Raw genomic sequence first — 15,501 nt, 5'->3', positions numbered from 1 at the left:
AGGGAGGGACTTGGGATGGGGAGTGGCTAGTTGTATATTTAACTTTTAAAGAGATGAAGCAAATATGTTAACTCTGGAAGTGGAGTTGTATTGTTGTCTTTGTATTTCTGTGCATTTGGAACATCACAATTAAAATAGAAATTTTATTTTTTAAAAAAATTTTATTTGAGAGAGAGAAAATGAGCAGGAGGAGCAGAGGGAGAAGCAGACTCCCCACTGAGCAGGGAACCAGAGGAGGAGCTCAATCCTAGGACCCTGGGATCATGACCTGAGTCTAAGGCAGATGTTTAACCAACTGAGCTACCCAGGCACCCCTTAATAGAAATTTAAATTTAAGTATTATAAGCATGCTCACTTTAGAAAGTGTGGAACTGGGCAGCCCCGGTGGCTCAGCAGTTTAGTGCCGCCTTCAGCCCAGGGCCTGATCCTGGAAACCTGGGATCGAGTCCCACATCAGGGTCCCTGCATGGAGCCTGCTTCTTCCTCTGCCTGTGTCTCTGCCTCTCTCTCTCTGTGTGCCTCTCATGAATAAATAAATAAAATATTTTAAAAAAAAGTGTGGAACTACTTTAAATATTTTTAAAATCTAATTTATAAAAGTAAACCTTAATCACATCATAAAAGAAGACTTTGTAAAGCATGGAAAGTCTTACGAAGAAGTATTGTGTAGTCACGTGTTAAACATTTTCTGAGAAGTACTCAGAATTGGTAACAAAGAGGGAAGAACAAGAGAGAGTATTAGTTTTTTTTTTTTTAAGATTTTATTTATTTATTCACAAGAGACAGAGAGAGGCAGAGACACAGGCCGAGGGAGAAGCAGGCTCCCTGTAGGGAGCCCAATGTGGGACTCTGATCCAAGGAGGGAAACCAGGACCCCTCCCTGAGCTGAAGGCAGATGCTCAACCACTGAACCACCCAGGCATCCTGAGAGTATTAGTTTCTATAAGTATAAATCCTCGAGGATTTTATAATCCAAGTAGAAATTCACACGTACAGGAGACTATGAACAATCACTAAAGGCATCGGTGAAAATAATAACAGACCAAACTTAATATCCATGTGTTAAATTGTTCAGAGTGGGTATGGAGTGCCAAGCATGAGACTGATCTCGGTAAAGTAAAGACAGCAAATGTATTTTTTTATTTTTAAAGGAGTGGGAGGAAGTTTAGAAGGAGAATATTTTCTCAGGGTGCTGGGCCTGCTTTATATTCATGATTTTCAATCTTCCTCCTCAAAAGGAACCTCCAAGGCATGCAATTCCTTCTAAAAATGCATATAATTTTCCCCTCCCTCCCCTCCCCACTCCTCCTTCCCCAACACACACACACACAAACACGTTTCATATACTCCCAGACACCCCGCATAGAGGCACTGTTGGCCTACGATGCATCAAGCCTCTGCTGCTGCTGTGGAGTTTCTTGTAGTGAATTCCTAAGCAGCATGGCACACACCCACTCCCACTAGGTCTGCATGCCTTCATTGCCTTCATCTCTCTTCCTCTCTCCTATTCCCTTTACCACTAGGCTGAAAGAGCACAGGTGTCTAAATAGAGCCAAGATGATCATGTTACTCCCTGGGCTACATGGGTCTGCTTGGCACACATGCCCTGGGGAACATCAGAGAGAAAAGAAGCTCATTAAAATAACTTGTTAGGCTCCAGCTGGCTTCCCACTAAGTTTGACACATGAGTCTAAGAATTTAAAAATTATCCAGCCCTTTCCAAACTTTCATTGGAAATGAAAATTGTTTCATTCAATTTTGGCATGGAAATTTTTGTTAGACTCATCTCCCATCTAGAAATAGCAATAGCAATAATTGAAAACAAAGCCTACCAAGAAAGGAACAAAGGTGGCCATGAAATCTACTGTGGTGACTTCCGACCCACCTTCACACACACCATTCATTTGGGGAAGAAGGTACCCCAGTCAGCCCAGAAGTGACTCATTGTAACTTCTCTGTCCCTGCCCTGTCTTTTCAGAGAGCTGATCATCTGTGGCTGGGTGATAAAGATTTTAAAATGCAGCATGGTTGGACAGTGAGTTTGTGGGTAGTTCAAATTATGACACGGAGGCTTGAGAGAGGACAGGAGGATAACTATTCTGAGGGAAAAACAAACTACTGATTGAAGAGAGGTAGGGGGTGGCATGAGATTAAATGAAGAAGGCAAAGGAACAAAAATTAACCTTATCATAGAAACCACAAACAAGGGGAACAGTATAATATTCTACATTCAGGAATGCCATGGCTACGTTGATATGTAAATCTGGCGCTCGAACAACAGAGTATTATTGCTGCTGATATGGTAATCTTCAGAGGTACAGAGAAAAAGTGGGTGGGTCATGTGAAATTCATGAAATGCTTGAGGTGAACTCACTGCTCAAGTATTAGTCATGTTTTGTTTTGTGTGTGGTTTTTTTCCAGCTTATTATATAGAGAAGTATTCCTCTGTACTTTTTGTTTCTGAAAAGTTTAGCTTATTTTCATGAGGTTATAAAATATTCCAGTTCAGAAGTTCGGTTCTGCTCTTTTTTTTTTTTTTTTTCGTTTCTGCTCTTAAGGCATTTTGCAAACTGCCTCCCCTCCTTTGGCCTACACGGACAAATATGCCTGCATTTGCATATAGCACAGTACCTATTTACTCTCTGCATTGGCTGGAAAGCTCAGAGGCAAGAGCCTAAGGGAACATTTTAAGAGCGAGCACATAATTCAGCCTCCAGCTTGTCAGCAGGGGCAAAATAAATAAATAAGGTCAAGAAGTACTAAAACAGTTTGTCAAAAAGGAAGGGAAAAAAGACCTAATCAGCATAAAAATAAGGAAGAGAAAATGAAGCTCACAGAACCAAAACTTTCCATGTTCAAACTTTCCCATGCCTCTTCCCCTTCACCAACGCAGACAACTTCTCTCAAACTCAATGACGGCTTTGCTTCATATTGTCCTGACCTCTATTTCTACTTCAAATGCTGTGGCTTTTCCTAAGCCAAATGTATACATTTCCTTCTTTCTAGTAGGAAAGAATCAAGTGTGCCGTTATCTGAGGAAATAAATAATAGGTTAATTATTTGGCCAGTAAGCAACCGTTTAAAACTGAACCACTCTTTGTTAAGAAATGGCTTGCAAAGCATCACTATTAGTCATTTACACTTTAGTGTGAATGTGCTTCTTTCTTTTCTCTCTTACGTGCTACCTAAAGGTTAGTTTAACATGGGGTTGAGGTGTAGGAGAAAAGAGAAATATATGATTTTGGAGGATAGGAGTTCTAAAAGGGGGAGAGACCTGGGTAGATCTGATTCCTGAGGCATGGGTTTGAGCATTTAAAAAGCAGCAAATAAACTCAGGTCAAAAAAATAAAAAATAAAAATAAAAAAATAAAAAGCAGCAAATGGCTAATGAGGGTTAGGGCAGGGGAGATAGGAGAGTGATAAAGAACTGACCAGGTACCTTCTTTCACAACTCTCCTTAGGGCTTACCCACCAGACACGCAGAAGACAGGTACATTGTATTCTATTGACTCAGACCTGTAGAAATTTAAACTTAGTATGGCAATGTTATGGAGTAAGTAAAATAAAAAAAAAAAAACTCAGACTGCATTTAAAGCTTAGAAACCAATTTTTAAAAAGCGGCTTTCTTCCATCAAAGTTCACTTTTAAAGTTATTGTTTCCAGTGTAAGCTCTGGTAAACCTGGAGTTGTTTGCTGAATGGAAATTTGACAGGACTCTTCTTCTGGAATTTGCATTTTTAAGGAACAAAAGATGATTCCTGGGTTATCCAGGAAGAAGTGTGGTTTTGGTACTTGACTATTTCATGAGAACAGCAGAGGAATTACCTCTTTTTTTTTTTTTTTTTTAAGATTTTATATTTGAGAGAGAGTGCGAAAGGGGGGAGGGGCAGAAGAAGCAGCAGATTCCCCAGTGAGCAGGGAGCCCAATGTGGGCTCCAGGCTCAATCCCAGGACCCCAGAGATCGGGCCATGAGCCAAAGGCAGACACTCAAGCAACTGAGCCCTCCAGGCACCCCACCTCTTGTTTTAAAAATAGCCTAAACTGCTCCAAATTTTGCTTCAATTTTCTCCATTTGTAAGGGGGAAAAAGAAAAACCCCAGTCTACCTACTTTTGGGACCTTTTCCGACCTACTTATGCCCCTAAAGATATTTTCAAAAAGACACAAATAATATTTCTGAGAATGTAAGTATTAGCAATATTTTGGGCATCTGCTATCTATTGCTAAGGTAAATGCCTTTGATTTTTTTCTTTCTGGTATTATCTTTTAATATTATAGATGTTCTGATTTTTTTGTTTAGTATCACATATCTTCATTTATCTTTTAATTCATTTACATATTTAAGAATTTTTGTAAAGCATATTTTCAGTTCCTTTGACTTGAAAGGCTTCTCTCATCTACAGAAGAAGACTTCTATTCCAGGATATAGCTTTAAACCTTTTGGCTTATATATAGAATTGTTTTCAAAGACACTGAAACCTGAAGATGGGGATCCCTGGGTGGCGCAGTGGTTTAGCTCCTGCCTTTGGCCCAGGGCTTGATCCTGGAGACCCGGGATCGAATCCCACGTCGGGCTCCCGGTGCATGGAGCCTGCTTCTCCCTCTGCCTGTGTCTCTGCCTCTCTCTCTCTCTCTCTGTGTGTGTGACTATCATAAATAAATAAAAAAATTAAAAAAAAAAAACTTGGCCTCCATTAAAAAAAAAAAAAAAAGAAACCTGAAGATGGTTAATGTCAATCTACTTGGGTCAATACACAATGTTACCTGAATGGTATAGCACCTGATAGTTTGCGTAATAGCATATACCAGTGTAGTATTATCACTTGATAGTTTCCAAAAATGTTTGTGTGAAAATTATCTCATAGGAATGAAAGTATTACCATATGGAATCCAACCAATCGTGCTAACAGTATTTCTGTCACCAAGAGCTGTCTTTGGTAGAATGGTGTGGTTGTTCTAGCTAAGGTTAGCCTTACAAGTTAGGTAGCATAGGTCTGCTGAGTAGCCATTTCTGTCTCTGTCATTCATCAATGTGTCCAAATCATTAAAGATATTTTTTCCTGTGCTATATGAAATGGCACTTTTAAAATATGTATTCTAGGGGCACCAGACTCGCTCAGTCAAAAGAGCATGTGACTCTTGATCTCAGAGTAGTGAGTGTGAGCCCTGAACTGGATGTAGAGATTAGTTACATAAATAAATAAACTTTAAAATATGTATTCTAAGTTTATCTCAACCAAGTTTCAAAGGATACCCTTTGATCCCTGTATTGTAAACAAGTCTATTTTGACTCTATGAGTTTTACAGATTTATACCATGCTATTATCTCAGTCTTTACCTATCCAAGATGAAAAGTCTTTTCCCATGCCTGATTCTGTAAAGTTTGGCCTTTTCTGAGCAGTTTCTGATGCTACCACCTCTCCTTCCAGGGGCAAGACATTAGTAACATCCCATGTGTGTGGAGGAACCATAGTTTTGGCTGCTTGCTTGTTTATTTGTGCTTTAATCTGATTGAAATAATTATTCTGTTTTCATTTCTGTTCTGGACTTGGTGCTGCCTGACATTTTCTGGGGCCTTCTACTAGAACTTTTGGGGCATGTAACCACATAACCGCAGTGATCTATGGGAACTTTGCATCGGTATATATATATATTTTCCATGCAAATACTAATATTTTGACAAAATAGTATAATCAGAACTAAGAGTTTATGCAGCTAGCTATTCTCATTTTATAATTCCTATTCCTCATTTCAGGAATTTAAAAGTCTTAAGAGTTTGATGCTACAGCCTCTCCTGACTCTCCTGGCGCCCTGTGATGAGACTCAAAACACAAAACTCCCTCCTTCCACTTTTTACCAGGAGTACATACATGTCATTGCAAATTTCACAGATCTCCTTAACATTTAAGCTGTGGCCTCTAGATGGTTTTCTAAACTAGAATAGAAAGTCATATTGTCTTGTCAGTAAAGCTGCCTTCCTCAAATAAGCTTCTTAAGTCCTACTCCTGCCAGTTCAAGATGGCCTTGTGCTGGCTGATGCCCATGCAGCCCGGGATTGGGCAAGAAATGTCAATCTTTTGGACCTTGGTTGTCAGCCTGGACTCTTAACCCTCTCCTCTGTGCCTCACCCTTTCCTTTTTTGTTCACATGGCTCTTGTGCTCGGTTGTTTTTGCCCTTCTGTGTTTGAAGACAGCAGGTCCTGGAAGGGGGTTATCCTTTCCCTAATCCTGTAAGATTTTCTACCATTTGTTTTGTCTGGAAAACTTCAGGCTGTTTCCCTTAGATAGCCTCCTTTCCCAGCCTGCATGGAATTTGTCTGTGGATCTGCTCAGTTCTGGCTGCTGCAGGTGAGGCCCCGAATCCAGGCTTGCTCCCTCCCTGCCTGGTCATAGCTTATGGGGTAAGATGGTACCTCCTCCACCTGGGAACCCTCATCCTCCTGACCCCTTCCCTACCCCCACTGTAGGATGCCTGAAGGAAGGTGGAGCAGTACTAGATACACTTACCAGTTTTCTGCCCTTGTGTTCCCTCCCCCTTTCTTTTTTTTTTTAATTCTAAAGATTTTATTTATTCATGAGAGACACAGAGAGGCAGAGACATAGGCAGAGGGAGAGGCAGGCCCCCCTGCAGGGAGCCCAATGGGGGACTCCATCCCAGAACCCCAGGATTGCACCCTGAACCAAAGGCAAACGTTCAACCACCGAGCTATCCAGGCGTCTCTCCCTCCCCCTGTCCAGTGCCTCCTTTGATTCCCACTTTCTCCCTTGTTTCTACTTCGAAATCAAGGTCAACTTCTCTCCTGGCCACTGACACAGGGCTTGACAGCTCCCCAAGCTTTGCCATCCTTCAGGCTTGGGAAGAGCTACTTTGGCAGTCTCTCCAGGTGCCTTGCAGGGCAGCTCAGTTCCCAGCCAGTGCTAAGGTACCCAATATGGCTCTTCTCTTATTTCCACAGGTGCTACTGCTAAGCTTGCAGGAGGCAGTTTGTTGTGGGGGAGGCTGGTGATGAAACGAGACCCCCTTCAGCATTCTTCAAGGGGGCTGCATCCACAGAGCTCCCTCTTTAACATTTCTGGCAAACAGGTGGTCACTCCACTGGAGGTGAATTCCTGGATATTTTTACCCCACACCCCATAAACAAAATGACAATGTTATTGGACGCGTTGTACAACCAGGCATATGAGTAATGCCCCCATTAATCAATTTGCCAAAGAAAACATGTTGCTATCTAAGCTTGTTTGGAGAGATGCTAGTAATAATGTGAGGGAAAAAAACAGGGCAGTCGCTTAAGAGTACACTGTCAAGATTAAAATGATATATACTCGGGGACTTGTGTGCTGAAGTCAACCTTTCCCTATGCAAGATTGCACCAACAGTAAAGTTGACATTCAAGCAATTGTTACAAGAACCTCACTATAATGCCTTGGGTGGCGCCAGTTCCACTGGATTGAGGTAGAGATAAGATGGAATCCAAGAGAGATGCAACTTTACTAGATTTGTTAATATATTGTTAAGAAGCGTCAACTACAAAGAATTCCTTCAGTTGTAGTATGATTAAGTAATTAATTAATTAATTTTTAAAGATTTTATTTATTTATTAATGAGAGAGAGAGAGAGAGGGAGAGAGAGGAAGCAGAGACACAGGCAGAGGGGAGAAACAGGCTCCATGCAGGGAGCCCGACATGGGACAATCCCGGGTCTCCAGGATCACGCCCTGGGCTGAAAGCAGGCACCAAACCGCTGAGCCACCCAGGGATCCCCGATTAATTTGTTTTTTAAAATTCATCCATTTATAAATATACTGGACCGCTCCTTCTCTCACCAGGCATTGTGGCATATGCTAGATACATGATGATTATTGAGACAGGGTCTCTGCCCTCTAGAAGCTTACACTCCAAAAAGGGATTCATCTGCATACTTCTCTAAGCATGTATGACAGGGTGATAAGTGTGATAATAAAGGTATACATAAAATGTAGAGAGAGGATCAAGGGGAAGACTTTCCTGATGGGGTGATTCCTGAGCCTGGTCTCGAAGGATGAATATGAGCTTTTTAAGCAGGCAAGAAAAGAAACATTTGCAAAGGCATATTAGGGTGAAATAACAATGGAGGACTGCAAACAATTCGTTTTCCTCGTAATGTAGGTATCTCAGGTATCTCAGGAGTTGGGAAGAGCAGTGTCAAGAGGTAGGTCCAGCCAAAGAAGTAGATGGGAGACAGATGATGAAGCATGTTGAATGTCAAGATCCGGAGTTCATTTGAGGGCACCTGAGAATCACTGAGAGTTTAAGTAGGAGAGTAATAATTAAATCAGGGGACACTTGGCTCTTTCACATGCAGTTGATACCTCCTCAATACCTTTTATATTGTTTTAAAACATTTTATTAAAAAAGAAACATTTTATTAAACTATATCATGCCGCACTTATAGTCTATGCTTTATGATGGTATGGTATATGGCATAAAGAATTTAATACTAGAGTATAAGGGCCCAGCCTATATTAAGCTCTTATTGAAGATCTGATGGCAGAATGAAGACTTGAACATAAATCTCTCACCCTTGGTCAGATGGTGATGGTACTGGCAGAACCATAGGCTAAACCTCCTGACTTGATAGGCTTGATAGGTTTTTTTTTTTTTTTTTTTTTTTTTTTTTTTTATGATAGGCACACAGTGAGAGAGAGAGAGAGAGGCAGAGACACAGGCAGAGGGAGAAGCAGGCTCCATACACCGGGAGCCCGACGTGGGATTCGATCCCGGGTCTCCAGGATCGCGCCCTGGGCCAAAGGCAGGCACCAAACTGCTGCGCCACCCAGGGATCCCGGCTTTTTTTTTTTTTTAAGATTTTATTTATTTATAATAAATAAAGAGAGAGACAGACAGACAGACAGACACAGGCAGAGGAAGAAGCAGGCTCCATGCAGGAAGCCGGATCTGGGACTCGATCCCGGGTCTCCAGGATCAGGCCCTGGGCCAAAGGCAGGCGCTAAACCACTGAGCCACCTGGGCTGTGATAGGCTTTTTCTATCACGCACAGGCAACAAGTTGGATCATCTCCACATGTATAGCATTTTAGCTACATATCAATGCCTAATATATATTCTAGAGATTATTTTAACCACTCCATCACCCAGAATTTTAATTTAGCTTGTTGTAATATCTTTGGGAAAGGACAGTAAATTTTAAAATGTTAGTAAGTCACGGAATCCACTCCAGGGAAACCTTTTATTTCCAACTTTGCTGAACCATGTCCATCTTGCAAGGTGAGTGATATCTATAATGGATATATAGAAGACAGTTTAAAAATTCTCAGTGCCCTTCAGTTCCCCATGCCACACCTATCACAAGTATTAACAAGTATTAGGAACTGATGGATGGGCAGATAGGAGGAATGATAGATAAGAGAGACTGAATTTAGAATCTTCCATTTATTCAATAGATTTGAAAATATATTAAGAAAGGTGACAAAATAAAAGAACACTCAATATTCTTTACAGGAATTTTCCTTAGCAAGATGGAAGTTCTCTTTTTCATTTGTAAAAGTAAAAAAAAAAAAAAGATAGCTTTTTATTTCAAAAGGAATATGTGTCTCTGATAAAACATTTAAGCAGTAAAGAAGGTTATAAAGTCAAAGGTGAGAACCTCTACCCCATCTCTCTGACTCACTCTCCAGAGTCAACCAGTGTATATCCTTCCACAAAATTTCTACGCATTATAAAAAGTATAGGTATCTCCCTTTTGTATTTATGCAAATGGACTTATTATATAAAGCATGCTATTGTGCGTATTTCAATGGACAGCATACATTGGATATTATTCCATATCAGTGTATATGAGACACGATCTTCTTTCTTCAGTGGTTTTTTTCTTTCCCTTCAGAATTTATTTCTTGTTCTGGTTTCTATTTTTACTAGTTAGACCATGCAGAAACACACAACTTTGATTATAGATCTTGCTGTTGTCATGTGAATTTATCTGAAGGGCAGATTTCTAGACGAAGGGCCTCTAGGTCAAGTATATGTGCACTTGAATTTTGGCAGAAATTGCCAAATTTTATTCCAAAAGGGTGATGAAATATATTCTTCTACTAGTAGTGCACATTTCCCCGCTTGCCAGACATGTTTTGTTATCCAACTTTTAAAACTTTGCTAACTTGATATGTCAAAAAATGGTATCTCAGTGCTATTTTAATTTGCATGTATTGAATTGGCAGTGAGGTTGGGTATTGTGTGTGTGTGTGTGTGTCTGTGTGTGTGTGTGTGCGCGCGCGCGCGCGTGCTGAGGCATTTGCAGTTCTTTTTCTGGGGACTACCAGTTCATGTTTTTGCTCACTCTTTTGTGAGTAGTAGCTCTTTTTCTTCTAGATTTCTAAAAGCTCTCTCTATATTACAGGAATTAGTACTGATATCATATGTGTTAACCATTTTTTTGCCCAGAGTATTATCTTTGACTTTTTTTGTTGAATGCATGTTTTATTCAAAAGATTCCATTTGTAAGTAGTCATATTTATTGATCTTTTCTTTATGACTTCTGGATTTTTTGTCATACTTAGAAAAAGCCTTTTCCATGACAAGATTATTATAAAAATTCATTGTTTTATTCTAGTACTTTTATGGTTTCATTTTTATGTTTAAGTCTTTTGTCCACCTGTAATGTATTCTGGATGTTCAGAGGAAACTACAGCTCTACTTTTATTTTTTCTAAAAAACTAACCACTTATCCCAACATCATTTATTGAATATTTTCCCCATTGATTTGGAATGCTCCTTTTATCATAAAAGTTATTTTGTTTGCACTTGGGTCCATTTCCAGACTGTTTACCTCTTTCCATTGATCTGTCTATTTCAGCAGTGTATCAATGGTTTTAGTAGCTGCTTTAGAATACATTTTAAAGCTTAATGGCTTTAAGGCAGTGCAATTACTCTGTATCATGTTATACCAATTGATATGTGTCATTATACATTTGTCAAAACTCATAGATGGTACAACACCAAGAGTGAACCCTGAGGCAAAATATGGCAGTTAGGTGATTATGATGTGTCAAGTATGTTCATCCTCGGTGGAAAATGAATCGTTCTTGGGAATGATGAGAATGGGAGAGGCTACCCATGTGTGAGGGGTGGGGATATATGAGAAATCTCTGTACCTTCCCTCAATTTTGTTGTAAACCTAAAACTGCTCTAGAAAAAGAAAGTCTTTTAAAAAGTTTACATTAAAATTTAAAAATTCTAACAGAACTGATTTCCTTTCATTACTCTATTTTCATGTTTATATTTCCAGATGATCTGTACTCAAGTGCCAATAAGAAATGTAGTTTTATGCTCTGTTTGTACTGAGTAACAATGGCTAGTAAGATAATCTAATGATTCTTAACAGCCTGTATGATTTTTATTGTTTTCATTTCCAATATTGCAGTGTAAACAACATTGATTCATATCTATTTTCCTGATTTGAGTATATATATTATAATTTTTCTTGTATAAATAAACCTTTGGCTGAAACTACTTGATGATGTCCAGGTGTTAACTGAGCAAGCCACCATACTGAGCCCACTAAAATGCATGAAATCAGGTAGTACCTATTGAAAATTGGAAACACAAATAATTGGTCTGTGCTAGAATGTGGATAAAAAAAGTTCATGTTCATCATGCTTCACACCCCACAATCCCGGAACCAGCCTTTGTTCACTGTCTTCTCCTCCATACTAGGGTATCTCCCTTCTAAGTATTTGGTTAGAGATGCAACCTTTCAGTCTTGGAAGAAGGGAGATTTTACTGATGTGGAAACTTGGCAACTACAGTCACTGTGACTGAATTCTGTCCTTTGTGTGGTTTGCCATAGGCTACATCCTCCATCTTGAAGCCTGCAGACATTCTGAAGGTCTCTTGAAATATTGGTGAGTTACAGATAGGAGCTCAGAAATACAAAGTGAGAAAGTTCAGAAATTACAACCAGAGGGAAATGACAAATGGCATGTTGGGAAACTTTGTCTCTCCTCATCATCATTTCCACCACCGCTCTGCCCACCCCTCCCTTGATGAGATCAGGAAATTCAAAGCTAGAGATCACCTCTACAGGACCTGCCAAGAGAATTTCTCAGTTAGGCTTCCAAATTCTAGCTCCCATTCATCCTGAAGCTTCAGGTGAGTACTATTTTAACTACCATCCACACAAGAGATAAAGAGGAACAGACGGACTCCCTCATGAAACAAAATAAGAAGTGATTTTGACTGACTTATGTAACCATGAGGACAGGCCAAAGCCAGTTGCCTTGTGAAGTCATGAGCTCTCCCTCTGATGACCTTCTGCCTGGATGCCTTAGATAGAATTCCTGAATTAGACTAGAAATTGGACTAAATGATCTTTGAGTTGGGTTGTATATGAACCATAGAAAGCTTCAAGGGGGATGGCAGCTGAGCCAAATCTGAATGGGATTCAAATAGGCACAAAAGGAAGAGGAGAAGAAGACAGAATAGCATCCCAGATAGAGGGAAGAGTATAAACGAAGGCATGGATATGTGGAACTATATCCGTATAGCAGGAACTACAAAAAAAATTCAGTACTTTGTTTTCAAAGCATTGAATGCCAGGTACGGAATGGCTGGAATGATGCTGGAGAAATAATGACTGGCCAGGTCCTGGGGTCAAAAACTTGGGTTTTATCTTGCAAATGTTTGAAGGGTTTTTAAATAGATGAATTTTATGTGGTAGCTGGAATAGTCTCCTAAATAAATACCATAATGATGGCCTTACCAAGAAAATACAAGACAGTTTTAAAATTAGCCTAATTAATGAAAGCTGGTGGGATTCTTGTTATTTATATGTTAGAGGATCCTCATACCTATTCTAAGATTTTTTAAATTTATTCATTCATGAGAGACACACAAAGAGAAGCAGAGACATAGGCTCCCTTCAGGGAGCCTGATGCAGGACTCAATCCCAGAACCCCAGGATCACATCCTGAGCCAAAGGCAGATGCTCAACCACTGAACCACCCAGGTGCTCCCCTATTCTAAGACTTAAAAAAAAAATGTCTCTACCTAACTTCTTAAACTGGGTTTTGACATAGCTGGACTTATATAGTGGATCGCCCCAGTAGCCTTGCAGGAAATGTTTTAAGGGTATTGAGACTGGAAGTAGGGAAATAATTTAAAGCATTACCGGAATTATCTAGGTAAGCAATGACAGAAGCCTGAACTAGGGAAGTAGGTAGAGACATCTGTTGAAGACATCAGCAGATTTGCTTGAAGAGATAGTGTAACACAATAAGACAGCAATGAAAATGTACCCTCAGGGGCACCTGGGTGGCTCAGTTAAGCGTCCAACTCTTGATTTCGGCTCAGGAGCTCAGGTTCATGAGATCTAGCCCTGCTTCCGGCTCTGTGCTCAGTGGGGAGTCTGCTTGAGATTCTCCCTCTCCTCCTCTCTAAAATAATAATAAATATATAAATCTTTAAAAAAAAGGCACCTCTCAGAAAGAATCACAATTGATACGGCCAGCTTTTGTGCTCTGAAGTCCATCACTGCTTTTTGCTGAGTCATGCTTCCAGCAGGCTGCTTTATTGGTGAGTATGGGAGGGATACCAAGACAGACCCATTTCTCGGAAATGTGGGACTTTTCTGTAAGCAATTTCAGCTCCAGATGCTTCATCAGCTTTGCTGAACTTTCTTAGAAATGAACTGTAGTCTATGATTCTTCCACTCAACCAGCCTTCCCACCTCCTTCCCTCCTTCTTTCCTTTTCTCCTTCCTTCCTCCATGATCCATGTGGGTCAAACCTACATTATAGTTTGATGGCTCTCTCAGAGGACCTGGACTAAACTTATGGTGGGTAAGCTTTGGAACTCTGGAATCACAGTAACCTGGGAATAAGTCTTGACCCTGCCATTGCTAAATGTGTGAGTTCAAGTGAGTAATTTAATCTCTTAAAAGTACCAGTCTGTTAAATCATGATAATTGTTATGAAGATTAAATTAGGCTTGTAAAGTACTTAGCATGGTATCAGGCACAAGGCAAGTGCCTGATAAGTGTCAGCCATTCTTATTATTAAAGATGGGGGATGGGATCCCTGGGTGGCGCAGCGGTTTAGCGCCTGCCTTTGGCCCAGGGCGCGATCCTGGAGACCCAGGATCGACTCCCACATCGGGCTCCCGGTGCATGGAGCCTGCTTCTCCTTCTGCCTCTGTCTCTGCCTCTCTCTCTCTCTCTCTCTCTGTGTGACTATCATAAAAAAATAAAATAAAAATAAAAAAAATTAAAGAGGGGGGATGAAGGAGAGGAAGAAGTCAGGGGGTAATTCTGAGGTTTCTGGCTGTTTACAGTATAAAGTGATGACAATATTTCACTCAAGTTAATTCTCCTCTTGCATACAACAATTCTTTGGAGTACAAAAGAGGTTAGGAAATTCTTCCTTTCCTCCCTACTCCTAAATTTCTTGCTTCCTCCAGCTTTCATGGCTAATGGAAGATAAATCATTAAATGATACATCAAAATGGACATAAAAAAGACTCCTCCACTCCGGGGTTGAGAGGGTGGCCTTTCACCACATTACCCCAGGCACACCAGTTCCCGATAAGATACAAACTGTGAGAATATTCTTCTGCCCTGTGGAGGAAAGCCCCATTCTAGATCTCCTTCATGTAACAAGGGAGAAAAATTGTCCATCTTCCCTGAGGACCTACAAAATGAGGTGGGAGAATTAGAAAATTAAACGCTTTTTGTAGAGTTTTATTTAGAACAATTCAGCTATTAAACGTGAGATGGCAAGCATACTGCAAAGTGCACACTAGCAAAGGATCTTCCTCTTTCCCAAATGCCCTTAAGCAACTCAAGACAGGGCAGCCCGATGGCTCAGCGGTTTAGTGCTGCTTTCAGCCCAGGGTGTGATCCTAGAGACCCGGGATCCAGTCCCATGTCGGGCTCCCTGCATGGAACCTGCTTCTCCCTCTGCCTGTGTCTGTGCTTCTCTCTCTCTCTGTATCTCTCATGAATAAATAAATAAAATCTTAAAAAAAAAACAAAACAAACTCAAGACAGAACCAAAATTCAAACCATAGGCTGGAATATGGAGTTAAAACTTAAAAAAAAAAAAAAAAAGAAAGGAATGGAAAGGGAAAATGTAAACCCCTGAACAAAATTTTAGGAAATGTACCATATAAACCTGGGGTGTGGAAAATCTAGCTGAGCAGCATTTATCTGTAGAACACTGTGGGTTTTATATTGACCACTAGCTCCTTAGAGTCGACAGTGCAGTTTGGGCTTTTAAAGAAATGAGTGGAATCCTAGGCTGCATAGAAGTACAATATCCTAAAACTGGAAACCCTCAGTTTCCTCATCTGCAAAATTAGGAGCTGGATTAGATGACTTCCAAGTCCCATACAGCTCTATTATTTTATGACTATATGACTATAACTTTCAAGTTCTAAATTTGAATTCTCACATTTGCAGAAAATGACCGTAGAAAAGATTTAGAGGCTTGGTGAAAATAGATAATCCATTTCT

This window comes from Nyctereutes procyonoides, unplaced genomic scaffold (genome assembly GCF_905146905.1).
Source record: "Nyctereutes procyonoides isolate TBG_1078 unplaced genomic scaffold, NYPRO_anot_genome, whole genome shotgun sequence".
Classification (NCBI taxonomy): domain Eukaryota; kingdom Metazoa; phylum Chordata; class Mammalia; order Carnivora; family Canidae; genus Nyctereutes; species Nyctereutes procyonoides.
Note: the sequence above shows the minus strand (reverse complement) of the source record.